Source organism: Megascapheus bottae, chromosome 13 (assembly GCF_031878675.1).
Source record: "Megascapheus bottae isolate mThoBot1 chromosome 13, mThoBot2.hap1, whole genome shotgun sequence".
NCBI lineage: Eukaryota > Metazoa > Chordata > Mammalia > Rodentia > Geomyidae > Megascapheus > Megascapheus bottae.
The window spans coordinates 5,449,290-5,475,993 of NC_143521.1; positions in this window are offsets into that span (position 1 = coordinate 5,449,290).

Below are 26,704 nucleotides of genomic sequence, written 5' to 3' on the forward strand. Positions count from 1 at the left end.
AATATTTCTGATAGACTTGGAAATAGGTAATGTTGGGGTTATTATTTACGTTTTCATTATCAGTATATTTTTAGGTAGCATCAAAGGTAGAGTATATGTGTGTGCATATGCGCATGTGTGTACGTGTGTATGAAAGATAGAGAGACAGAGAGAATATGCACATGAGTGTAAAATATATGTGGGGAAGAAAGTATGACTAGATTTCTAGAGGAGATGAATTAAAATCAGTTTCATTTAGAAACTCTTTAGAATCAGCCTTCACTCCCATGTGAAGTCTCATCTTCCCTGGGCTCTGAGGACCCTTACTTGCTGCTGGCTATGCCAAGAACTGAAGCACCTGAGAAGTCTTAACCCAGGCAATTTCTTAGTGCTGTGTTAGTCTTTCAGTCTTGCTTCATGCTTCCTGAAAGAGCAGAGGACTCTCAAGCTCTGTATTTGTTAGATACAACCCAAGATCAGAAGGTCACCACATATCTGGCCACACATCACCTTGAGATTGAGGATCATAAGGAACAATGTAAACAGAAGGCTGTTCAGGTTACATCCTGTGCTTCTTTCTTTGTTTCTGACTTGGATATTCTGTGTCGTCTGGTAATAACCATGAAACAGTGACAAGCTTAGTTATTAGCAAAGTAAGTTACCAAAGAAAATCCCAGCTCTAATGGTGTTTAAAAATTCCAAAGTAAAAACAATGCCTATTGAGAGGAGCACCAAAGAAAAGAGTGTGATGGATATTTCCTGTTAATATCGTGCATGCCAGTGTAAAATGCAACTGAAATAGAACCAAGATTTCTTTTTTTTTTTTTTTTTTTTGCCCATCCTGGGGCTTGAATTCAGGACCTGGGAACTGTCCTTGGGCTTTCTCAAGGCTAGCACTCTACCACTTGAGCCACAGCACCACTTCCAGTTTTTTTTTTTTTTCTTCTGTGTATGTGATACTGAGGAACTGAACTCAGGGCCTTGTGCATTGTAGCTGAGCACTAAGGCCATGCTTCCGGCCCCAGAACCAAGATTTCTTTGCATCCATCATTTTCTTTAATTTTGAAAACTTCAATTAAACCAAAATTAGTTACAAACCACATTCAATGTTAAGGATAAAGAAAAAATAAAACCAATGTTTTTATAAGTGAGAAGTTTGTTAAACTCTAGTTTTTGCTCAGGGAAAACACTTTAGAAAGACTTAGCATTTGAGAAGAAAGATCCCACTTGGGAAATCTTTGAAATGAATTGAATAATTAGAAGTTACTTATTGTAGAATGATGAAAATGATATTCAATCACTTAGTTGCTCCCAGCAGTATTGATTTGACATTTGAACTGTCTTCCTTATTGAATATGTACAGAATAATGAAACACTCATAATAAAATTTTATTGATCCAGTTTTTCTTTTATGAATTATTTTGGAGGCAGCAAGCTCAGTTTGAAAGCTTTTAGTTGCAAGAATAAGGTTATAGAATCTGAAACATGTAAAGAACTGCAATTTAAAGTATGTTTATACTTGGACATACAAAATTCTGATTCCTAGCCAGGTGCCACTGGCTCATGCTTAGAGTCCTAGGAGACTGAGGTTTGAGGACCCAGGTTCAAAGTCCACCTGGGAAGAATAGTCAGTGGGACTCTTATCTTCAATGAACCACCAATATGGAAATGATTAGTCTTGAGTGGAATAGGTGAAGGGACTCTGAGTTCAAGTCCTGTTACAACACATGCTAAGGGTGATATTGATCAATACGTATTGTATATATAAACTGATTTGTTGAATGCTAGCCTCTTTTTAAAACTACTTAAATATAAGACAAATACAGTTAAAGAAGACGAAGCTAAAGGACAATTATCTAGCCTGAGTTCAAGCTACATTCAGTACACACACACACACACCACACACACACACACACACCACACACACACACACACACCACACACACACACACACACACACACACACACACACACACACACACAATGTCTGATTCCTTCAGAGCCTCTTAAATTAGGTACAAAGTAATATATTCTTGTTTGAATGAAAGAGAGAAAATCATCACACTGCTTTATGTCTAGGTACATGGTTATTAAGTTTAGAGCAGAGATCATTGTACATTGGTGGTTGTCCCTGAGATTCTGCCTGCACGAAATGCATGCTATTTCCTGAATAGCGAAGAAAAGAGGATTTATTTAAAAGGAAAGTATAGTTCTCATATTTGAGAGTAATTCTTTAATAAGAAGAAGAGTCAGAAGAACTTTTTGTCTTTTGATTTTTGCCCTTTCATTTCTTCCTAATCTGCAATTAATTCTCATTTATGGTACAAGGTATATCCTTGCATATGGAGTTAATGATGAGCTTTGCATATGTGATTTAATGACTTCTCAGTATATGTTGCTTGTTGTTTAATTCACATACATTTTCTATTCTTAAATGGCTTCTGGGTATTATATTTCTAATTAGGCATGTGTTCATAGGAGTAAATTTAGAGATTTTCCGTGTGTGTGTGTGTGTGTGTGTGTGTGTTGCCAGGTAAAGAGATGGAGAAGAGAAATAGCTGTGCTAATGATTAGCATCTTTGGGCAATAACAATTTTTTAGTTTATAAGTAGAGGATCTTCTGATTGAGTGATTTCTTTTTTTTTTTTTTTTTTGGCCCCTTTCTCTTTCTGGCCCCGCTCGCTCCGGCCCCGCTCGCTCCGGCCCTGCTCGCTCAGGCCCGGCTAGGCCCGGCTAGGCCCCCTTTCTAGCTCCGGCCCCGCTTGCTCCGGCCCCTTCTCGCTCTGGCCCCCGCTCGCTCCGGCCTCTTCTCGCTCTGGCCCCGCTCGCTCCGGCCTCCCTGGCTCTGGCTCGGCTCGCTCCCACACGCTCCGGTCCTGCTTGCTCCGGCCACCACTCGGTTGGGCTCTGTTCACTTCAGCTCAGCTCGCTTCTTTCGTTCTCTGTTGCCGTGGCAGTCTTGTCTCTGCCACTTTTCCGGTTTGGTTGTGTCTCGTCTCTGCCACTTCCGGCTTGGTTGTGTATGTGGGATACCGAGGAATCGAACCCGGGTCTTTGTGCATGCTAGGCAAGCACTTTAACCGCTAGGCCAAACTCCCGGGCCCCCTAATTGAGTGATTTCTTAGAGAGCTTCTTGACCCTTTGCTCCTTTGGCAGTCCCTTGTTGATTATATTGAAATAACAGTTCGTTTTCAGTCATTTGAGGAAAGTCTTTCAATATTTGTATCTTTAATAAATTGGATCATTTAAAAGTGATTTTAGAATTTAAAGTATATTTAAATGCTCCTTTGTTTCAGTAAGAAAAAAATTAAAACAACCACAATAGCCTGGAGATGTAGATCAATCATAGTATATTTGACTACCATATGTAAGATTTGGGGGTGATTTCAAGTACCCCAAAACAAAATAGTCAACCAAACCAACAAACAAATAAGAAGGATCTGATATTTTTTTAGTGTATTTTATTGTCAGGATAATGTAAGAGAGGAATCTGCTTATTTAAATTTGTGTTTTTCAGCTTCTTCTGAGGATGCTACTTATATTTAAGAGAGAGTAATATCTGAAATGGAGTCATGTGACTTCCAGTTTATCAGGTGAGGAAGGCACTCTTAATGGGAGGTCATATCCACTACCAAATGTTGCACCCCCAGCAATTTTTTTTAATCAGTAGATTTCTTTCTACTCTTCCCATAAGAATTTGAGGATTAAACATTTCAAGACAAAAGCCTAGATGTTGAAATCAGCATTTACCCCATGGTGGCACACTTGATGGTCCTGAGACAGGCCAGAATACTTCCCTGCAATGAGTCCCATGACAGAACATCCAGTTCTGGAGCCTTTCCAAGTCCCAGGCTGTCTATGTCACAACATGTATGTGTGTGGTACATGTCCTAAGAGGAGGTTTCATATGTTTCCTGTTGTTTTCTCAAAATTTCTGTGATGTTTACAGTCACATCACAAATGACTCTATGTTATTCTGCACTTCTCTATGTCATTGGAGGAAAAGTGACAGCTTTGTAGCTCTTTCAAAAGTAAACATTCTCATCAAATGGACTGCAACAGCAGGAGTTTTCTTCTTTTCTTATTAATTGTGCCGTGCAGGGGTTTTCTTTCTTTTATTCTTTCAGTCTCAGGAAACCATGATTGCCCTCATTTCTTTTTAAGGATTATGTAGTCCAGGCCATTATTACACAGCTATGGTGGCTGCCAGAAGACAGAGAAGGTCATTTTGAAACACTATCTTTCTTTCATTTTGCCTCTCTAGACTATTCTTCTTTGTAAAACTAAATATCACTGTGGAACAATCAATGTTATATTGTTAAAATGTATGTTTCTTTGGGCATAGAAGCCTTAAAAAGAGAAATAAAGTCACTGCTTTTTGCCTTTTCTCATCAAAGTGTTGTGCAAAGTAAATATATTTCTGATATTTCATGAACTTAAACATTAATCTTTTTTCAAAGATTAATAAAACTTACTAAAAAATAAAGCCGTGAATGAATAATTCAAACCATCAAATAACAGGAAGTTCTAGCCATCGGAATCTATATTAGGAAAATAATTCCTTCAACTCTTGATCTACCATGTTTACCAAGGAGATCACATTCCTTTCACACATTTGGGATAGATCTAAATTCTTATCATGTAAAGATGAAATATCACACACAGGCTCATTCTAAACCTGGCCCTCAGCTGATGGGGCTATTTTGGGAAGTTCTGGGAGAAGTTCGAGGTGGCACCTACTTGGAGGAAATAGATCACGGGCTGCAGATAGTTTGTCTTTGACTATTTTCTGTCCAGGTTCTGCTTCCCGGGCACTAAGAAAGCTTCCAGCAAATACACTCTAATTGTCATGATGTTCTGACAAGGATATTTGTGATCCATAATAAGACAGTACTCCTTTAAGTCTTTTTATTAGGTATTTTGATCACAGCAATGACAAAACCTAACGAAATCCAGAAGTTAGGAAATGTTGATGAAGAAGCTCTTCAATACAATATGCGAAAGCTTTTCTAATTGTTTCTAAGAAGCAGGTAAATCTGACAGATCACGCTTGCCCATCGTTTCATGAAATTCAAGGTTAGCTAATAGAATTATCACTAAGAGCAATAGGGGTAAAAATAATTTTTTCAAAAACTTGTCATAATCAATAGTTCCCTGGATTTGTGCACTGGTGGTAAAGATGAATAGTAAATTAAAATAAGAATTCTGAGGTTGAGGTACATTTCGAAATGATCAAAGCATTTTTACCCTCTTCCACTTAACCTCACATGTGGAGGAGGAATCTCTCTTTTTAAAAAAATTCAACAAGCTTCCTGTTCTACATGATTGTACTAGATTTCTTCCTGTCTTCTGGTAAGAAATCAAATCCAACTCAATCATGATAGGTAGTAAATTAGTTTAGCATCCATCCAGAATCCCCCTGAGTTTGGTGATTTTGCATTTTCTTTACGAAGACCTATATGACCATCATCTACATGTGTTCAATTGTGAATATCCATTTAGCCATTTGCAGTACACACACACACACACACACACACACACACACACACACACACCAGATGAATTTTAATACATTCTAGTGCTAAAATGTAAAAGAACACAACCCATTTTTATCTTTATGCTCACAAAATCAGTAACATGTTTGTTTTGTGCTATGGCTGGAGGTTGAACTCAGGGTATGGGCATTTTTTCATTCAGAGCTGGTATTACAGCTCAAGTGAGCCCCACATGCTCCCAGATGCCTTCTCAAAATCTTACAGGCAAATTTACTACATAGAATGGTATTCTACTTAACTCAAAGTTCTTAGAGCATTTTTTCCAATTTCCTTTTGTCATTTCTATCTTTAGATAATTTATCTTATACTACAGTTTTTAATCTGCATCAAATTCTTTCAAAATGTGAAAGCATCTAATATATAAATAGGAAGAAACATGCCCCGCCTTTTTTTACATCCAGTATGGGATAAATTTTAAATTTCATTGGTTAGAATTATAGTCAGAAAATCCAGAATGCTTTTTTGGGTAAAATATATTTTTATTAAATGACACTTTGTTGGTGGTAAAATTCAGATTGTCTTTTCACCTTTGAGCTCTTTATTGAGGAATTTTTTGGTCTTTGGGGTCAATTGTCCTAATGTTTTATCACATGTGAATGACTTCCTATGTTTTTGTTGGACTCCTCATTTTTTTTGAAATGTGCTTCTTAAAAAGTAGCACTAGCTTATATTTAGAACAATCAACTTGATTGTAGATCAGTATAAACCTGTATGCTTGATAAGTTTAATAACATTCTTGTTACTTTATTTTCATTTCCTTGTAAACTGTGATTTCCCATGAACCTAGGAATTTTAAAACTACTGAATCAACAGCTCCCTTCTCGAAGGATTAATGGGAAAATATTTGGAGTTTTCTAGCTCAGACTGAAGGCTGGGTGAAATCAATTATTTAAGCACAATAAAGCAATGGCTTGGGTCTCAGACAGCGATTACAAAGCAGACACACTCTAACACCCAGAACAACCATCTGGATCTTGTTGACTCCTTTACCATAGCAAAAGGGTAAATGAAATATAATTCCTGTCTGCCATGGAGATTCCTTCAACCTAAGAGCAGCTGGAGTTCCCATTTACACACACACACACACGCACACATTTTCATACACACATACAACCCACACAAATACACACTCTTCTCTGCCTGTGCAGATGTTAAAAATAAAAAAATTCTACACTTTTTATAAAAGCAACAAGAGAAGCAATATAATTTCCCCTTCTCTGTATCTACAGTAGCCTTTTGTACCAAAAAACACTCAGGGTTTGCATATAATAAATGTCATTGCTTTTCAATGAGAAATACACTTTTACCATGCTCGTGAAATAGTCCAATGCTATGGAAAAATATACTGAAGATCTGAGCTGATTGGTTTTTTGCCAGTCCTGGGCCTTGAACATAGGGCCTGAGCACTGTCCTTGGGCTTTCTCAAGGCCAGAGCTCTACCACTTGAGCCACAGCACCATTTCTGGCTTTTTGCTATGTATGTGGTACCAAAGAATTGAATCCAGGTTTTTGTGCTTCCTAGGCAAGTACTCTACCACTAGGCTAAACTCACTGCCCTGAGCTGATTTTTATAAGAAAGTCTAATTTTAAAATTCTTTAAAGAGATAGGTTTCATTGACCCTTACAGTTGTGGTCCCCAATGCTTCCTACTGTAGTTATTTGACTTGCTTCAAATGAATGGGTATCAAATTGTTAAATTATAAAACCTATGCATGTCGTTGAAGTGACTGTGGAGAAAACTGGAGGTAACTAGGAGACAAAACCTCAAAAGGAGAAGGAAATTTTCTTGAGCTATGTTGTTTAAATCTCTTAGATGAAGATTAGCACAAGCTTAGTGGCTTTGAAATCTAATAATCACATAAGACTTCTCTCAAAGAAGTTACAGCTTTTGGTGTCAGTTTTTCCTGTATAGATCAACTGAATAATATATCAAGATCAAGGTCCATTTCAAAGAGAAATTCTTTAAAAACAAATCATGGTCACTGCTGATTAATCATTCACAATCATAAATCTTGTGTGGCAAGTTAACTGACCAGACATAATTCACTGAATTGAAAATACAAGGTTTTAAAATCAACCCAGTTTCTGTGATTTAAACTAAAACACAGGAGCCCACATTGTCCATACATTTCCCTAAAAGAATCTCAAGAAATTGCATATTGCTTCACACATTTAGATAATTTAAAGGTCATACACAAATGTCAATATTGAAAATTTTAAAATTCTGCACAATACAAAAGATTATCATATGATTTCAATTGTAGCTGTTACTTCATTACATTATTTTATTATTTTTTGTGTGCCAATAGCATACCTTGTGCTCTCAGAGAAGGCTAGTACTCTATCACTTGAGCCATTCTTCCACTTTTGGCTTTTTTTTTTACTGGTTAATTGGAGATCAGAGTATCCATACATTTTTCTGCCTGAATTTGCTTCGAACCTTGATTCTCAGACCTCAGCCTTCTGAGTATCTAGGACTTGAGTCACAGCACCTCTTCTGAATTTTTCTATGTATGTGGTACAGAGAAATCGAACCTGGGTCTTCATGCCTACAAGGGAACCACTCTACCACTAGGCCAAACTCCCGACCCCTAAAATTAAATACTTTTATATCCAATTGAGATATTTTTGGTTGTAGATATGTTATTTTTACTTATATTTGGCCAATATTAGCTGTTTCTAAGTACTCATAAGTTCCTGTTTTTCCTTTATTATTTTTATCCACTCAGACTTGTTAGCACTTGTAAATATCTATGTTTCTTAGTATCTTATTTTCCCAGTTATCATATAATATTTTTGGTTTGTAGTTGTCAGATAAGCAATAAGACGACATTTGTAAAGCAGTAGAGTATAAACTAAATGCAAACAATGTCAGAATATATGACTAACTTCCTAAAAGGAAGAATGTAAAAAGAATTAGACATTAAAAGACAGCAGCTAAGTCAGTGAATGCCTGTAATTTTACCCTAAAATACTTCAGTATAGAAAATATAGTATTTTTGTCACATATGTTAAGTTGGAATTCTGTGGATGAATTTTGAATTGTTATATGGAATTTAAACTTATGATATCATCAGTATTTTAATGAAAAAAACCTAGCTGGGCACGGTGGCTCATGCCTGTAATCCTAGTTACTCAGGAGGCTAAGATCTGAGCATCAAGGTTCAAAGCCAGCCCAGGCACAAAAGGACCTGAGAATCTTATCTCCAATTAACCTCTAGAAAACCTAAAGTGGGGCTTGGCTCCAGGGCAGGGCAATAGCCTTGAGCTGAAGAGCTCAGGGACAGTGCGCAGGCTGAGTTCAAGCCACATGACCCACACACACAAAAAAAATGAGCTCCAATTGCTATACAAGATCTAGTCTTCACCTTAGTTGACTTATTGAGCTTTTCTAAATAGAGTGAATTTTATAAATATTTTAGTGAATATTTTAATTAGGCATTTTCTAATTTTATAGGGAAGGTAAAAATGGGCTTTCACCCATGGAAGTAGAGATATTTCCCATATGTGCGTCAGCTTTAGTGATTCATACATAGGCTCATTTTTTTTCTGAGAATAATATCTAATATGTCAGGGAGGCATCTAGATATTTGCCTTAGAGAATTACTGACATGTCTCAATTATTATATTTCTCTACTCATAATCTATATGTATCTGTCTGCTTGTCTATTTACCTATCATCTAGCTATATGCTTAAAATGTATAAAAAACTTACAAAGCACGTAGATTATGAAATTAAAAATAAGAATTTCCTGAAGTAGTTGTTTGTTCATTTAAAAATAGCAAGAAGAAACATCTGGTAAATACAGACAATTATAAAATAATTTTGTCCTGGGGCTGGTGGTAGTGCTTACCTAGCACTCATGAAGACTCTGGTTTGATTCCTCAGCACCACATACATAGAAAAAGCTGAAAATGGTGCTGTGGCTCAAGTGGTAGGGCACTCGCCTTTAGAAAGCCCAAGGATAGTGCTAGGCCCTGAGTTCAAGCCCCAGGACTGGCAAAAAAAATAATTTTGTTCTAAGCCAAAATGAGAAAAGAAGCATTGTTTTACAGTTTTGGAAATCTCGTCAGTGACTATCTGGTTTCTGACATGTGTCTACCTTCAATCTCAAGAGGTATGTTTGAATGAAACATGTAAAGAAAATGCAAGTCCATACCTCAGCTGTCTTACTGTAGTTGGAAGAGTGTATTATCCTCTGCAGATAATTGGGAATTTTTCCCTTGTCATCATGTCATAATATGCCAAGCAGCATTTCATTAAAGATTAGTTGCAATTCAGAATCTGAAACAATATCCATGAACATTTTACATTATGTCCCATTAAAATCCATTGGCATAGTTTATACTTTGGATGGACCTTGTGTTCATGGCTGATTGTGGAATATTAAGAATTGCTCATTAGGAAATGTCAATTCAGTAACATACACAGATCCTAACATGCTGTAATAGAATTTACATATTTTGTTATACTATACAAACATCACCCCTAATATCACCACCAACCTCATAAAAATTATACATTTGCACTCTATCAATATAGGAACAAGGGAAGTTTTTTTCAAAATTTTAAATTTACTTGAAAGCCTAAAGTTATCACTGGTAACAATATTTGTTGCTCTTTAACATAACAGGATTTGTTCACTTATTTTTGTGAAGAGGTTTACCAAATAAACAAATAATTATATTTTGCCTTTCACTTCTTCAAGTAAAAATATGGAGTTCCTGTCATAACTTAATCATAGATTAAGGGACTCCAAGAAAACACCAAACTTCAGTGTGCAGCATAAACACATTGCAAATGTTCCTTTCTTACTCAGAATTATTAAGTACTTAAGGACTGAGGTTTAATAAAATTAGTAAATTGATTGCTTTATCAAAAACATTCTTTAAAATATTAGATCTTTTTAGATGGAACTCATTGATTCATATCTGCTAAGAAGCACATCCTCCACAAGAACATATTTACATCAGATTTTAGCTACCAGCAACAGAGAAATCTGAGGTTACCTTTTGCTGGCATGGAGGTACAAATGCAATCTTACTTCTGGAATCCTGCTGTGTTAAAGTGAGGCTTTCCTGCTTGTGTTGACTGGACCCCTACGCAGACAAAAGAATGTGTATTTGAATATGTTCACAGAATATAGAAGTGTGAAGAGCTTTGTGTTCATGAACTAAACCCTACTGATGCCTACAATTTCTATCAAAGAGTTCTGCCTGACACTTCTAGATAAAAGGAGCTTATAACACTTGAAAAATGAGAAAGCGCTCATGGAAAACAATTAATATGACATTTGTTATCTGGACTCTGCAACTAATAAGAAATGGGACATTGGACAAGTTAATTATCACCAGAGCTCAGTTGCTTATTAACAACAGAACCCTACCACCTGGAATTGTCAAGAGGAATGAAAGAGAAATTGCAAATATGGTGTGGTTTTGCTAATGTCTGCCACACTCTGAGCTCTCCCCAATTCTACCCTTCCCCTTGATCATCACTATGATCAAGATGGTCAAGATACTATTTGTGTGCAATTGGCATGTGTCCATGGCATACTTTGGTGGCATGAAAGTCAATAGGAAAAGACACAAGAAGTATCTGAGATGATTCATTTAGTCTGGAACACAGGAATGTCCAAGGGAAGAACAAGGACCAACATAGGAGGTCAAGATGAAGAGGTTGGTTAAAGAATACCTTGTAAATTAAGAATAAAAAGCCATAAAATTTAATTTGGGAAAGTAGGCTAATTGGGAGGCTTTAAAAGCTTCTGAAGGGCATGATTTTGACTCTGCTGTGCAAATCAGATCAAAAGTAGAATGTACAAGGATTTGACAGAAATAACTTGGGACATATATCAGTCTGGGTATTTGTGAGGTAAAAATTTGACAAAATAAGCTTCAAATTGAGGATTGTTGCCACTGGGAGGGAAGAGACCTTCTTTGAGTTGAAGAACATTTTTTTCAGATAGCTTTGAGTCAAAATGTTTCTGGCATTTGCTGTCTACCTAATGCTTGTTTGGATAAAATCTATTGTATGAAAACCATTTAAATTTTGGTTGCAAAACCTTTTTATGCTTGGTAAGAGCTAGAAAGAAATTCCTTTTTACCGTGACATCTAGATGACTCTCTGATCTGTAAAACAAAAGGATGGTCTACATAAAAATAGAATGATATTAATGTGAAAGGGTATCAATGTATGTGAATTAATGCACCTTCTATCTGGCAAATATCATGTAACCCTTTTATTAATTACAATAAAAAATAGAATGATATTAGGAGCAAAAAAGGAAAATGTCTGGGGAACCATAGCGTTCACTATGTGTATCTATTTAAATGCAAGATATCAGAGCTGAGCTAGATTTTGTAATCCTTTGAAAATTATGTTAACAAAACTTGAATGGCCATCTAATTTTTTAATTAATCTGGATGGTAATGGGAACCCTTTATAGATCTTTAATAGGAAAGTATCACGAGCAACTTTTTATTTGATGGATAGGTCAGAGAACAGATGTGGGAAGAGGAAGAAGTGACATAAGTAAGTTTCATGCTTTTAAAATACAGCCTTTCATGATAAAAAGCTCATTACAAAGTCAAGTGAATGCAAGTTATGAAATCTTCTGCCACAAAATGAGGACTTTAGAAATGGTAAAATACCTTCTCATTAGAAAAATAGCTAGAGAAATTTTTATTTCTTATTTTGTTTACTTTTGAAGCTCTTGTTTTCCATGTATAGAGATTACCATTTTCCAACACTTTACATTATCTTAATGAATGATAGTCTCTGCATGTATTCTATATCATATCTCACATCAGCTCTTTTTCCTCCAGTCAAGAACAATAATCTTCCAGCACTAATATAATCTGTAACTCTATACTAAGCCAATCTTCATGTTTCTCATTTGATAATAAAGGGTACAATTTGTGATTAAATAAAAAATAGAGTGATACATTCATTTTTAGTTTAGTTGTTAATCTTTTATTGTTTGGAGTGAGAACTAAGGAAGAATGAAAATCTTCAGTGAATTACAAGAAATATGTATAGTACATTCATAATATGAAAGTAGCTATGGGATCTTAGTTACTTTTATTGGATGATTAAAGAAAGCAAAACAAACCTGGGCACAGCAGCTCACGCCTGCAATCTTAGCTACTCAGGAAGCTGAGATCTGAGGATCATGGTTCAAAGCCAGCCCAGGCACTAAAGACTGTGAAATTCTTATCTCCAGTTAACCACCAGAAAACTGAAAGTTGTGCTGTGACTCAAAGGGTAGGGTGGTAGCCTTGAGCTGAAGACCTCAGGGACAGGGCCCAGGCCCAGAGTTCAAGCCCCATGACTGACAAAAAAAAGAAAAGAAAAACAAAAATAGAAGTTTCTGACTCTCTATGATAAATCTCAAGACAAATCCTACTTCTTGGATCATGTCTTTCAGTAAGAAAAAAGGATTGAAATGATACACAGAAATTTCATTATTATTAACTGATGCCTATTTGCCTAAGTCAATTGCATTCAGATATGATTTTATTTATCATTTATGTGTGTTCCAGAAAACACTGCTTTCCAGTTACAATACAACTTGAGGGTGAATCCATGCAACAGCGATATTCAGGAGACACTTTGGGAGGGTGGAAGGGAGTCGGGGGAGGGGGTAGGTGGCTCAGGGATGGGGTGAAGGGAAAGTGAAAGAAAATGAGGAGAGGGGAATGACTGTTTATAAAGAAATGTACTCATTTCCTTACCAATGTAGCTGTAACCCCTCCGTATATCACCTTTACCATAAAATTAAACTAAAACTATAACATGCAAAGTTTGAGTCACCATGGAGTAGAAAATAAACATTACATGTGACTGAGTAATCAGTTTGGTTGTCTAGTGTGCAGAAAGAATGTGCTTCCCAGGGGGCTGCTCTGTTGGCACCACCCAGCTGTTGGAAGAATGTGCTTGATGAAAGCATAAACCAAGGGCAAACAAGAAGAAACAGGTGGTATGCCAACAGCAAAATTACAGACTGACATCTGGAGTTTGCTCTGTAGATCCATGACCGGGGTAACTTGCTCTAACAGAGCCCTTGTGGAATATTTTGTTAACAGCCTGCTGAGGATGATGTCCATAATCTAAAACACAACAACAACAACAGCAACAACAGCAACAACAACAAGGAAACAATCCATAAAAGTTCCAAAATATCTTTGAAGTCTTTCATCGTCATTTATGGTCATCTCTCCAAACCAGTAGGGTGTGCTCATAACTTAGCATTCTACTTGCCCACCCTGACCATGTGACAAATTCTTAAGGGAAAATAAAAAGAAACCAAATTACTGATTTGCACATTAGTCTTGTAGTCAGTAAGATGACGTTTTAATAAACAGGGCACTTGCCTTGACCCTCGGCATATATGTTCATCAATATCTGTTTCTTTTTTTTTTTTTTTACTACTTCTGATGAGGAATCCCTCAACCTAGAATGAAATTGCTGGGACTATGTGGTTTGTCCGATAAGTCTCTCTTTTACACATCAGGCATTCTTGGAAACTGGATTCAGAAATCATTTTGGCAATTAACTCTATACATAGAATGAAGAAAAATGAAATTAAACTGCAAAATCATGTCTGTATTTTTATCACTAGTACCTTAGAGAATAATTCAGAAGCCATTCAATGATCTATCTTGTTGCTTATGATTTTTTTTGCAAGGGTGGGGGGAAAGGCAGTACTGGGGCTTGAACTCAGAGCCTGGACACTGTTCCTTAACAGTGTTTTTTTTTTTTTTTTGGCTCAAGGCTGGCACCTTATTACTTGAGCCATACATAGGTCAGTGCCTGAGATTTTGGTGATTAAGTAGAGCTAATAGTCTCCAAGACTTTCCTCCCTTGGTTTGGCTTCCAGCTGCTGCTGTCCTTAGATCTCAGCCTCTTGAGTAGTTAGAGTAGATAGGATTACAGTTGTGAACCACTGGCACCTGGCTCTGTTTTCAACTTTTAATGAAACAGATCTTATTTCTTTAGCTAAAAAGAAAAAAAATATGTTTGGCACAATGTACTCAAGAGTACAACTGAGAGACAAAAACGAAATATGAATACAAACTGTTCTTTCCAAGGTAACAGTAGACAGCAGAGCATTGCATTGGCTTTCTTTTTGACTCTGCAATTTGTGAAGGTGAAGCACACTGAGTGGCCTTATTAGCTATATATGTAATTTTGGCTCAAAATGGACAGCATCTGCCTCCAACTAATTGGGTTAATGACTGTGTAAATGTAGACTGCGATTGTTTAATTCTCCCTGGCACAGCTGTAAATGACTGAACTATTAACATTTTAAAGCACATCCAAATTCAGATTGGCCATTTTTTTAAACCCATATTGCTATGTAAGGTCAAATGTAGTCCATCTAGGTTTAGGATGGAATATGCCTGAATATTTTAAGATTATGCAGGGATTTTGTTCATGTGAGTCTTTTCATTTGGAGTCATAATATGACTTTCTTTAAAAGATATAAAATCAGGATTATACAAACTAAGTGTTACATGAAACTTTCTAATTATTAAGATGTTTCTTTAAAAGCTAGTTTACTGTGGGGTGGAAAATATAGCAATATCTCAAGTGTGGTCTTCATTCATTGCTTCCTTATAGATAAGCAAGGCCCATTGTCCTTCGCGAATAAACAGTTGGCAGAAATAACCTGTGTATGTTCTGGGCCTGGATAGGTGAAGAGATAATTCAGTCTCTTCTGGTGTTAGAGGCCATGTGTTTCAGATAGGTAGACAACAGTTAAATCTGTGTTTGTCGACACCTACCCAATTTCACTGAGTGTAAAAGAAACCTGTGTATGCTAAGCACAGAAATGCTGGAGTTTGTCTGTATGTAGCAAAAAACTGAGAATCCTAACTAAAATATAAAGTCACCAGATTTTAATTAAAATTTTTTAATTTAATTTTTTTATTTTTCCTTTCTAAATTTTGATGAGAATGTACTATTTAAAAATACATAGAGAGTATGTTTATTCAGTTGAGGAATTGCCATACTGCTTTCCAGAGTGGTTGAATGAGTTTACACTCCACCCACAGTGTAGTAGCCCCCTGGCCACATCCCCACTAGCATCTGTTGTTATTGAAGTTCTTGACAAAAGCTATTCTAACTACAGTGACAATCCCATTCCTTGGCATTTACTCAAATGTCCAGAAACAAGGCCATACTAAAGCCACTAGCGCAATGATGTTCATTGTAGCATTATTTGCCATAGCAAAGATATGGAACCAAGCAAGATGCCTCTCAGTAGATGATTGGATCAACAAGATGTGGTATTTATACACAATGGAATTCTGTTACCCTCAGAATGAATGATGTCCCATTCTTAAGGAAATGGAAAGACTTGGAGAAAACCATATTAAGTGAAGTAAGCCAGACTCAAAGGAAAATAGGCTCTATGGTGTCCCTCATTTGTAATAATTAATGCACATCTAGGACTCTCCTAGCAGAGGATCACAATAGCTCACCACCTATATACATATGGTCATACAGGATGAAACTAAATGAAATAAACACTAGGTTAATGAAACAAGAGGTTTATCTTTGTGACTGCTATTTTTAATGTACTATGTGAAGTTATTTCTTTTCTCTTTTTATTCCACTTATGGTTAATCTCATGAGGTTACTGTATCTGAATTTGTATACTGGTATATTGTATATACATTTATTTGTTTATTTGAAATAGGAAAGGGAAGGGGGAAAACAAGATGCCAAGGGCAGCCGGATGAGCCACAGGGGTCAAACCCAAGGCCAGGATACACAGAGTCCTCCGGGGAAGGGTCCACAGGCATTCCATGGCGCTGGAGCAACAAGGACAGGGCAGCCAGACCCCAGCCCCTCATGCCTGCAGGTAGATGCTGGCAGCGTGGAACCCTGCGCTGCAGCCAGAACCCAGGCTCCTATCAGCTACTGACTTTTTAAGGTTGATTTTGTATCCTGCCACTTTGCTAAAGTGATTTATTAGTTCTCGGAGTTGGGAGTGGAGTTAATTGATCCTATGATCCTATGATCATGTCATCAGCGCATAGGGATAGTTTAATTTTTTCTTTTCCCATGTGGTTCAGAAGCTTTTAAAACAAGACCTTATTATATATGAGAATTTACCTATTGTCTATGACAATTACTTCTACACTTTCGTTTTTTAAGATTTTTTAAAATATTTTTTTTTCTCCAGTGCCAATCCTGGGTTTGAACTCAGGCCCTGAGAGTCTTTGCTTCTTCCCCCCCTCTTTGGATATTGTAACAAATTTATTTCACATGTAACAAGAAACATATTGAGAAAGTTAAATATTCATTATTTTTCAAGGATGTTGCTTTACCACTTAAGCTACAGTTCCACTTCCAGATTTTGTTTTGTAGGTTATTGAAGACAAGAGTTTGACAGACTTTTCTGCCTAGGGTGGCTTCAAACTTCAATCTTCAGATCTCAACCTTCTGAGTAATTAATTACAGGTACCAGGCCATAATTTGACCTAATGGTAGAGTGCTTGCCTAGCATGTACAAAGACCCAAGTTCAATTCGTTGGTACCACATACATAGAAAAAGCCAGAAGCAGTGCTGTGGTTCAAGTGGCTCTAGCCTTGAGAAAGCCCAAGGACAGTGCTCGCCCCTGAGTTCAAGCCCTGGGACTGGCATTATAGGCATGATTTACTACTTCTTGACTTTTGCTTGTTTTTTGACAAATTTTTTTCTTACAGTGGATTATTCTGTAAGATTATTCTATGAGTGGAAAAATCTCTCTAAGATGTTATTTTGTGATTCTTATCTCTTCTTAATTTATTTTTTATATTTAAAATATTGGTATGCCCAAAGTGAATATTGAAGTGTGGATCTATCTTTAATCTTTTCCAGACAACTAGTAAGCTGTCACCATATTATTGAAACTTTCCTCACTAGTTGAATGAAACTTTTATCATGTCTGCTTTTCCATATGTTCTTGGCTCTATTTCTATACTCACTATTCTATTAAGTGAATCTACCTCCCTATTTGTGTGCCAACATCCTTAGTCTTTCATTAATGCCAAAGTGGCTTCTCTACTCATTACTTCAATGAAATTCCTCTTGTTCAAGGACATTCTTTGCAACTGATGTTTAACACAATGTGTAGGCAATGGCCAGGACTAAAAGATACGCCAAATGGGGAGGCAGGAAATGGTGTGGGAATGAGTGGCCTCTTGGAAATCACTATGTTCCCTAATATTAAGCTATGGCCTGAGTTAATCATTTCTTTCTTCTATTTTGTACTTTGGGCCATGGAAGGAAATCGAGAAAGCACAGAGCAAGTAGGCATCTTAATAAGTATGTCCTTCTATAGCCTTTCATTTTTAATATTTATTTTGAGTATTATTATTATAACTCTAAGTTCCTTAAATTAGAAATGAGAAGAAAAATTGCTCTTTTCCCATAAATAACCTTTGTTTTAGAAAATAATTGATTTCTAAATGGTTCAGATTGTGGCATTGTCTATATTTTACTTATTCAAAATTCTTTTTTAGAGAGCGAGTGAAGTGGAATAAAAATATAGCCCCATTGTTTTATAATAGGGTTGACATCTCACCTCATTTATTTTATTTTAATGAAAGCTAATGTACAGTGGGGTTACAGTTACCTAAGTAAGGTAATGAGAACATTTCTCCATTTCTTGTTGAATAGTGATGCTTCTCTCTTGGTTTCTCCCACTCTACCCCCACCTTGACTCTTCTCCCACCTCAAATTGTAAAGTTTATTCCAGTAGTGTCTTGTGAGAATCTGTGTTGCACTGGTTCACCCCTTTTACTTTTTATAAAATGTATAGGAAAGTCTTTGAGGGGAATAGATAAATCTGGATAAAATCATATGCAAATTAGACAATATTTTCAAGCTCAAATCTAAATTTTCAAAAGGAAACTTTTACAACTGTTATTGTTTCTTCATAATTTTCCATATAAGTCCTAAGGAGTTTTAGGAAATTATACTAACTAGCTTGACTATGGAAGCTTAGTTTTTTTTTAAATGGAAATATTCAGAATGATCTACCAATTAAGGAGATGATTTCCTTGTAATCAGGCCACTATTAGTTCATTTTTTACCTTCAAATTTGTGCCTTAATTTGACTATAATACAGCAGAGGATTTTATTAATAAATTAGCCTTTATATAGTTTCTTCTTCTTGAATCTACAAAAGAGAATATTATTGTTGTCATTCCTCTGTTGCTCTTGTTAAATAGAATATGTTTGTTGCATTCTGCCCTGATAATGCCATGCAACATACTATGTCAAATCTCAATAATATAATGTAAGAATTTATTTTAATCTGCAGTCAGATATTTAGAATGAGTTCAGTAAGGTTAATTCTCAGATCTTCCATGTGGACATAGGAAGAATGGCTCGTTCTTCAGCAGGCTCAGCAGGGCCGTTTGGCATTGTGTTGTCAAAAAATAAGCAAGAGAACATATTTAGTTGGACAAGACTGTTTTCTGTTTCACTTTGCAAAATTTCAGAGGCTCAAGCAACTCATGTGATTGAGCTCCTAGTTAAGGTGTTTAAGGAGATATAAACTTTTATGCCCAAAATCAAAGACACAGTAAAAATGAAGAGCTAAGTTACTGATGTAATGAATTGGTTGTAATGAAGAATAATAATGTAGTATCAGGAGAAAGATTAAAATATTAAAATGAATATCCAAGCGTTATAAGTTAGAGAAAAAAACTGAATCAAAGATTTTTCTTTTGGGTAGGGTAAGCACATAGGTGAGAAAGAAACAAACTTGTGAAGAAAAGAGGAAAGCAGACTGGAAACAAAACATGTACTTTTTTTTTTGTCAGTTTTGGGACCTGAACTCTGTGCCTGGGAGTTGACTCTGAGCTCTTCAGCAATCACTCTACCACCTGAGTTACAACGTCACTTCCATTTTTCTCGTACTTAACTGGAGATAAGGGTCACAGGAACTTTCGTGCCAGGGCTGGCTTTTAACTGCAATAGTCAGATCTCAACCTCCTGAGTAGCTAGGATTACAGGTGTGAGCCACCAGTGCCCAGCTAACAAAACACTTTAGTAGATACTTCTAATGACTTTTTTACTTGCAGTCATTTTCATGTCATATAAGAGGGCAAAGAAGGAAATTCCTTGTCAATCACTTTTGGCTCTTGAGTTTTAATTTTTTGTGTCACAGCTCTGTGATCAAACTGCATTGATTTTTAGATTTGAAAGTGCATTTGCAGACATTTTAGTTTGTATACTCATGATTCTTATTTCCTTCTTTATTTTATTTTGTTACTGTGACAAATAGAGGGGTTTTCATAAGGTAGTGAATGCATTACATCTTGAACATTTTTACTCCTTCCCATGTTTTTCTCCAATTTTCCTCCCCCGCCACCCCCTTCCAAGTTGTAAAGGTCATTCCCAACATATTGTCTTGTGACTATTGCTGTTCTATTGGTTCACCCTTTGTCCTTTGTCTCATCATCTTGTTTTCCCCTCCCCTTCCCTAATTCAAATAAACAAATATATATGTATATATATATATATATATATATACAATAAACCAAGTACCAAAGTCAGATACATTAACAAATAGGAATAAATCATATGGGAGAGACAGCGAAAGAGGAAAGAAATCACTTCACATAGTACGTTAAAACAGTAACTACAAAGATAAACCTCTTCTATCCATATCCTAGAGCTCACTGTGCTTAGCCTCATCCTATATGGTCATATGTGCATAGCTATTGAGCTATTGTGATCCTTTGCTAGGAAAATTCTAGATACATACTAATTATTATAAATTAGGAAACCACAGAGTCTATATCTGGCCATAAAAGAAATGCAAATTGAAACAACTTTAAGATTCCACCTCACCCAAGTTAGAATGATCATTATCAAGAAATCCACTAACAACAGACACTGTTGGTGGGAGTGTAAACTTGTTCAACCACTCCGGAAAACTGTATGGAGTTTCCTCAATTGACTAAACACATAGCCCACTATGAGGCAGCAATCTCACTCCCTGGCATTTACCCAAATGTCTATAAACAAGGCCATACTAAACCTGCCAGTACAACCATGTTCATTGCCGCAATATTTATCATAGCTAAGATATGGAACCAATCCATATGCTCCTCAGTAGATGAATGGATCAATAAAATGTTGTATTTGTTTACAATGGGATTCTACACTGCCATCAGAAATAATGACATCACCCTATTTGTAAGGAAATGGAAAGACTTGTAAAAAATATTAAGTGAAGTAATCCCTTCTGTTTTATTATAAAATAAGGGATACTATTTAGGTCTTTATTTGTCTAGTCATTTAAGACCTGTCTTCTTAAAAGCTATTTAATGAAGCTGCAACGTTTTCCTGAATAATTGGCTTTGAGATTCCATGCTGATGTATTACATTATCAATATTCTGTTATCAACCTACTCCAACTACAGGGGGCACTCAGGAGAGAATGTGGTTAGAAGAAGGGACATGAACCTTCCAGATTTCTTTCTGCTAATGGTTCTTCACACCAGAACTTGGTTTAAATAGCAGCAATTGGCACCAGTCTCTGCTTTTTACTGCCTGTAGTACTCCAAGAATAAGCTCCATCATGCCAGCTCAGAGGTACAAATAGCAGCTGGCCAAGGCACCTTGCACATAGATTGAAGGGTCAACTCTGGAGGGTCTTATTTCTTTCTGCTTAGGAGGCAATAAACTTGTTTTTGGCTTCAGCAAATATGTGACCCCAAACCAAAATTAGCCTTAGGAGGCTTTAGTTAACAAGACTCTGAAATTGCTATCATTTCTAGTATTGTCCCAATATTAATTTTTCCTATGCAATATATCTTATATATCTTCCCTTCACACACACACACACACACACACACACACACACACACACACACACACACACACACCAAAAAAAACTTACAGAAAAGAAAATTTACTTGCTGTGTTTTAATTTCAGAATCATTTAGTGGAATACATTTTTCTAAACTATTGATATAATAGATTTCTTAGTTTCACTAGATTATCAGGTTACCAATAAGAGGAATTCTCTAGTAGAAGGTAAATATAAAAGTAACATGCTCAAAAGAGAAACAAAAAGCACTTGTTTGGAGGCAAAAATAGCTTGCCTATGTAAGGGTATATTGGTAATTCTTAAAGAATCCTTGTAACAGAAGGCAAATTTCGACATACAACAAAGTAATTTGTTCCTTAAAATGGCAAATAAACCTTTTTCTCTTTCAGATTCCAGAAGCTCCTTAGAGTTTCAGCTTAACAGGATAAAATTTCAGATTTGAATTATTCTAGTAAACACTGAACTTTGTCTTATCACTAGTCTTCTTTTTGTATAGTCCTCTAGAAAAATACAACTGCAAAAATTTATGATAAATATAATGATAAACATGTATAATTTACAAAAAATTATAATTTACATTTGGGTGGGAGATGATCCTGATTAAAATGACTACTGCTGAATCTGGTATTTGAATTAAGCCAGAAATTATTTCCCAAATGCTCATTCTTTTCCCTAGCATTTTACATGAATTTCTGGCAAACAAAAGAACCATGGAAATGGAATAAGAAAAATGCAGTTTTGAGGTCTTTTCTATAATGGATGGGAATGTGGAATACAAGAAATGCAACTTTGCCTTTTCTCTAAACTATTAGAGATGCTGTATTGTCTATACTTCTACAGATTTTAAAAGCAGACATGTTTTTAGAAGAAAAATAACATGCTATTTGTTGGCAATGAAATTTTGAATTTCATAGATTCCATTGTATTTCCATCAGTGAGTTGCTTGGGAGATTTCATTGAAAAGTCAAGGCTAGATTGTCATAACAGTTTCTGAATATTGAAAAAGAAAAATGGAACCATATAATCCCAATACATCAAAATCTGAGATTAGAAAAATCTTACTTATTAGTAGCCTGGTATGGGACTTGCCTTGTGTCTCATAAAAGCCACTCTCAGTAGAATAGGTTGATTCAAGAAGATGTATAGTTTAGATTCTAGAGTTTTCATGTATATTGCTATGTGTACAGAGATCTATGAAGTTGATCTGAAAATCTCAGATGGAAACAGGAGGAGTTTAGTAATAATCCTGCATGGTTTAGAATCCTAAACTTGGGGAGATAAAGAAGTTATTGAAACAATTTTATGTAGCAACTACAAAAATTATTTAAAATTTAATAAAATTGTAGCAATACTTTTATTTTCTGTTCTTTGTCTACAAATCCTTCAGTCTTCTCCACTTGGATTAATTGTTCCATAAATCACATACTTTCTTTGCCTCAATTGATCTTAGAGTCATCTTCCTTGTCCATCTTGTTTATAAGACATCTAATGTGGTGTAAACTTTTGTTAACTACATCCAATTGTATTACTCACATAATTACTTTCCCTGACTGTTGGCTTGCATTTTGTGTTTGACTGATGCTTCCTCTCAATAAGATTCATGGTATGAATTTTGGGCGGGAGAGTCATCAAGATGACTATGCTTTATTTTAAATGAGGTATCAGGTGAGAGGAAAACTCTTTGTCTTATTTGACTTAATACTGAACATATTAACTTTGCTGGTTTCATTAAAATGGTAATATCTCAGCATGGTCTGATAGAAGAGAGTGGGAGTTCCATGAAAATCTCATTGTATAATAAAAAGCTGCCAATAAACTAACCAAACAAGCAAAACAACATCAAACAAAAAGGAGCGTAAAATGAAGGGAATGGATAGGGAGGGGAGGGGAAGAAAGAAGAGAGGAAGAAAGGGAAGAAGAGTGGAGGATACGTGAGGGAAAAAGAAGAGAGGAGAAGAGAGAAAGGAAAAGAGAAACAATCTTGCTTTGTTAATCACTACAAAATGATTAGACTATCTATCTATCTATCTATCTATCTAAAGCAAATGCCTGGCTGTTGGTAATCCAATTGTTTCTGTATGGGTCACTTTCTTTTCTATATACAAATACAATGACTACTTAACGAATTCATGGATAATTCCTTTTCAAATGTTGCTAAATTGAATTTGTCTACAGCTTTCATTTCAATGCACATTCATGTAAAATTCAAAAATAGCCAAAGTATTATCTTTAATACTCTTTTGGCCAATGGTGGGGCTTGAACTCAGGGCCTGAGCACTGTCCTTGGACTTTTTTCAAGGCCAGACCTCTACCACTTCAGCCACAGCACCACTTCCAGCTTTTTTTGTAGTATGTGATATTGAGGAATTGAACCAGGGTTTTTGTGAATGCTAGGCAAGCCCTCTACCATTAGGCCAAACTCCCAGCCCCTTTACTACTGTTTTGAAAGCAAAGAAGGTTGTAAGAGCCACAAGGAAGTCTTCTGGGGAGCTGGAAATATTCTCTTTATCTTCACCCAGTGTAGGTATGTAATGACCTTGTTAAAATCCATCAAATCATACCTCCATAGTCTGCATACATTTCAATAACCATCAAATAAACATAACTACCAAACACTGAAAATTAAAGATGTTATCTTTCATATTGAATGTCATATTAAACCATCGAAATATTGTTTCTGCTTTCCTTTCTATACTTTTTGCATCAACATTAGATTAGGAGATCCTTTTGAATTAAATACACAAGGCTTTTGTTTATCTCATGTACTTAGTTCTCTACAAAATTGGGAGTTGGAAAATATATCCAATTAATAGCGAGTTCTCTGTGGAAAGTTACCATATTAGGATTTGGACAGCTTTATGTGTGAACGTGAGAACAAATTCATAAGGCGTGTAAGAGTTTTCTCCCATATTACCTCACAAGAATTTTTCTCTAGGCTCTCTAGGCTGTGATTTTTGTAATTGAAAGCAGGCATATGTTGGTTCCTCATTTGTGGAATTTTCCAATAACGTAGTGATCCATAACAATCACTATTCGTGGAAATAATAGTGGTTTGTTCTTAACTGATCTTAAGGATGAAAAACAACCATCCACCTGATTGGTGCCAGGGGCTAGATCTTGTTGTGTTTTTTAACTTCAATTGTTTCTGTCCGAATGATTTGTTCACTCTGTGCACTTGTACATAGTTCCAGTGAACACAGTCTACTGCAGGTGACCAGCTGCTTTTTGATGAACCTTCTGGCAATCTTACTGAATTTTTTCCTAAGAAATCCACTGTGTTTGAAAAGACCCATACATAATAACAGCCTCTACCTTACTCAGAATTGTGCATGTTTCAAAAGGAAATACAATCTTCTAATAAAAGCCAGAGTTAAATTTTAACCTATGTTCTCCTGAGAAGTTTGTGGAATTTAAATTGGAAACCTTATTCTAGAAACTTTGTCTGATATTTGTAATTTTATTCTTTAGGTAGAATATTTAGGATCAATCATCCTTTAGTTATTATTTCTCTCTAAAGAATCACAGTAAATTCCAGAAAGTTTACATATAAGCTTCCCAAAGATACAGTAGCATTGAGACCCACTATCAAAACCGCTTACTATTTCTTTTTCTTTTTCCCTATTTTTAATATGTATTTACTGTTTTTACTAATGTATATTTTTGAGGAGACTGAAACATAGCCTTGTAAACTTTTGTTATATTTCTAGCTGTCTAAAGAACTCAAAATTTGTGTGTGCGAGTGTGTATGTGAACACTTGAAATTGTGCAAGAAATATAAATAATATTTCTTCTAAATATTATGCTTTGCAAATTGGATTGAGGATAAATTGAAGGTGTAAGAAGGAAAAATGTTTGTAAAAATTAGAAAAAAATGCTTTATGCAAATTGCTGTGTATATTTTTCCAGAGAAATAATTCTTAGTAATAATATGGTTATGATTAAGTAATTAGAATTGTTAGAATTACAATAGTTCAAAATTTCAGGACTCATAAAAGTGAACAGCCTTTATTTGGTATTTTTGGATAAAGTATCATATTCTCAGAAAAGTATTTCTAGTGGAAATTCTGTGTTGGAGAAGACATATTTTCTTTGCCATCTTGTATAACTCTACAAAAATTAACCTATATCTAAATTGCAAATAAAAATAACATAGGCATTTATGAATAAGCATTTAAATAAAAATAAGCTAGAAAATGGAGTAATTGCTTCAAGGTAGTTTTTTTTTTTTAGTAGAAAGATTACATTTATGGAAGATCTGATTTGATGAGAAACTATAATGTTTCTTGTGGAAAGTTGTCTAAGTTTTATTCCCTAGTGTCAAAAACACTTTCTGAAGGAGACATAATAGACGTCAGTGGTCAGACAAAAGAAGAATACATCTGACAAATGTCTTTTTTCCTTCCAAAAAGTTAATTTTGCATTTCCCATGATTTTTCTCTGTGTAAATAAAACAGATAAGCATTTTCAAAATGTACTCCCATAGACTCGTTAAGTTATTGACTTTCGGCATCCAAAGCATTGAGGTATATTTCCTCAGAAATCCTTGCCTCCTTTAACAAAGTTATTTTAAACTCTGTCTATTAAGTCTTTCTCAGATTTAATGCAGAGCTGTGAACCAATTAAAAGTTTAAAGAGCTATCAATTCTGCAATATTCAAAAACACTTCAGATTCACTCTGAAGAAAGCAATTTCAGAGGGTGAAAATAATTGGAAAAATATTATGTATGCTACGGCATGGTTTTAACTGGGGTAGCTTGTAGATTTCCTTAGACATTTGGCACACAGCAAACAACATTTTTTTTTCTTTAAAGCAGGAAGTAGGGTTTTCTTTGCCAGGTGAATATTTCAGAACTCTGGGAGAACTGATAGAAAGCAGCTTCAGATTTGGTTATGAGAATATATGTGAAAAGTTATGATGAAATCAGAGAGGGGCTTTCTGGCAGTACAGTGATTTATAGAGGTGGTTGTACAATCTGTTGGCAACAATTTATTTTTCAATTGTAAACTAAGCAAATTTTAAGGTGGAGGGATGATGACAGATGATGAACTTTCTGGTTTCTGAAAATAAATCCTCCTGGTGAACATTTGCTTCTTACAATGGAAGAAAAAATAGAGTAGAATTTTAACAACACTTAAATGACCTGAGAATTTCCACAAAACAAATCTTTATCAGTTTACCCTGACAACCCTATTTACAATTATATCCAGTTTCTTTAAAATAGGCTTGCTACTTTTACCTTTTTCTTTTCTTGGGCACCTTAAAATCCCATCCTCACAGTATATTGTGTGCTTGCACACACTTGAAAATACTATTCTCAATGTTTCTT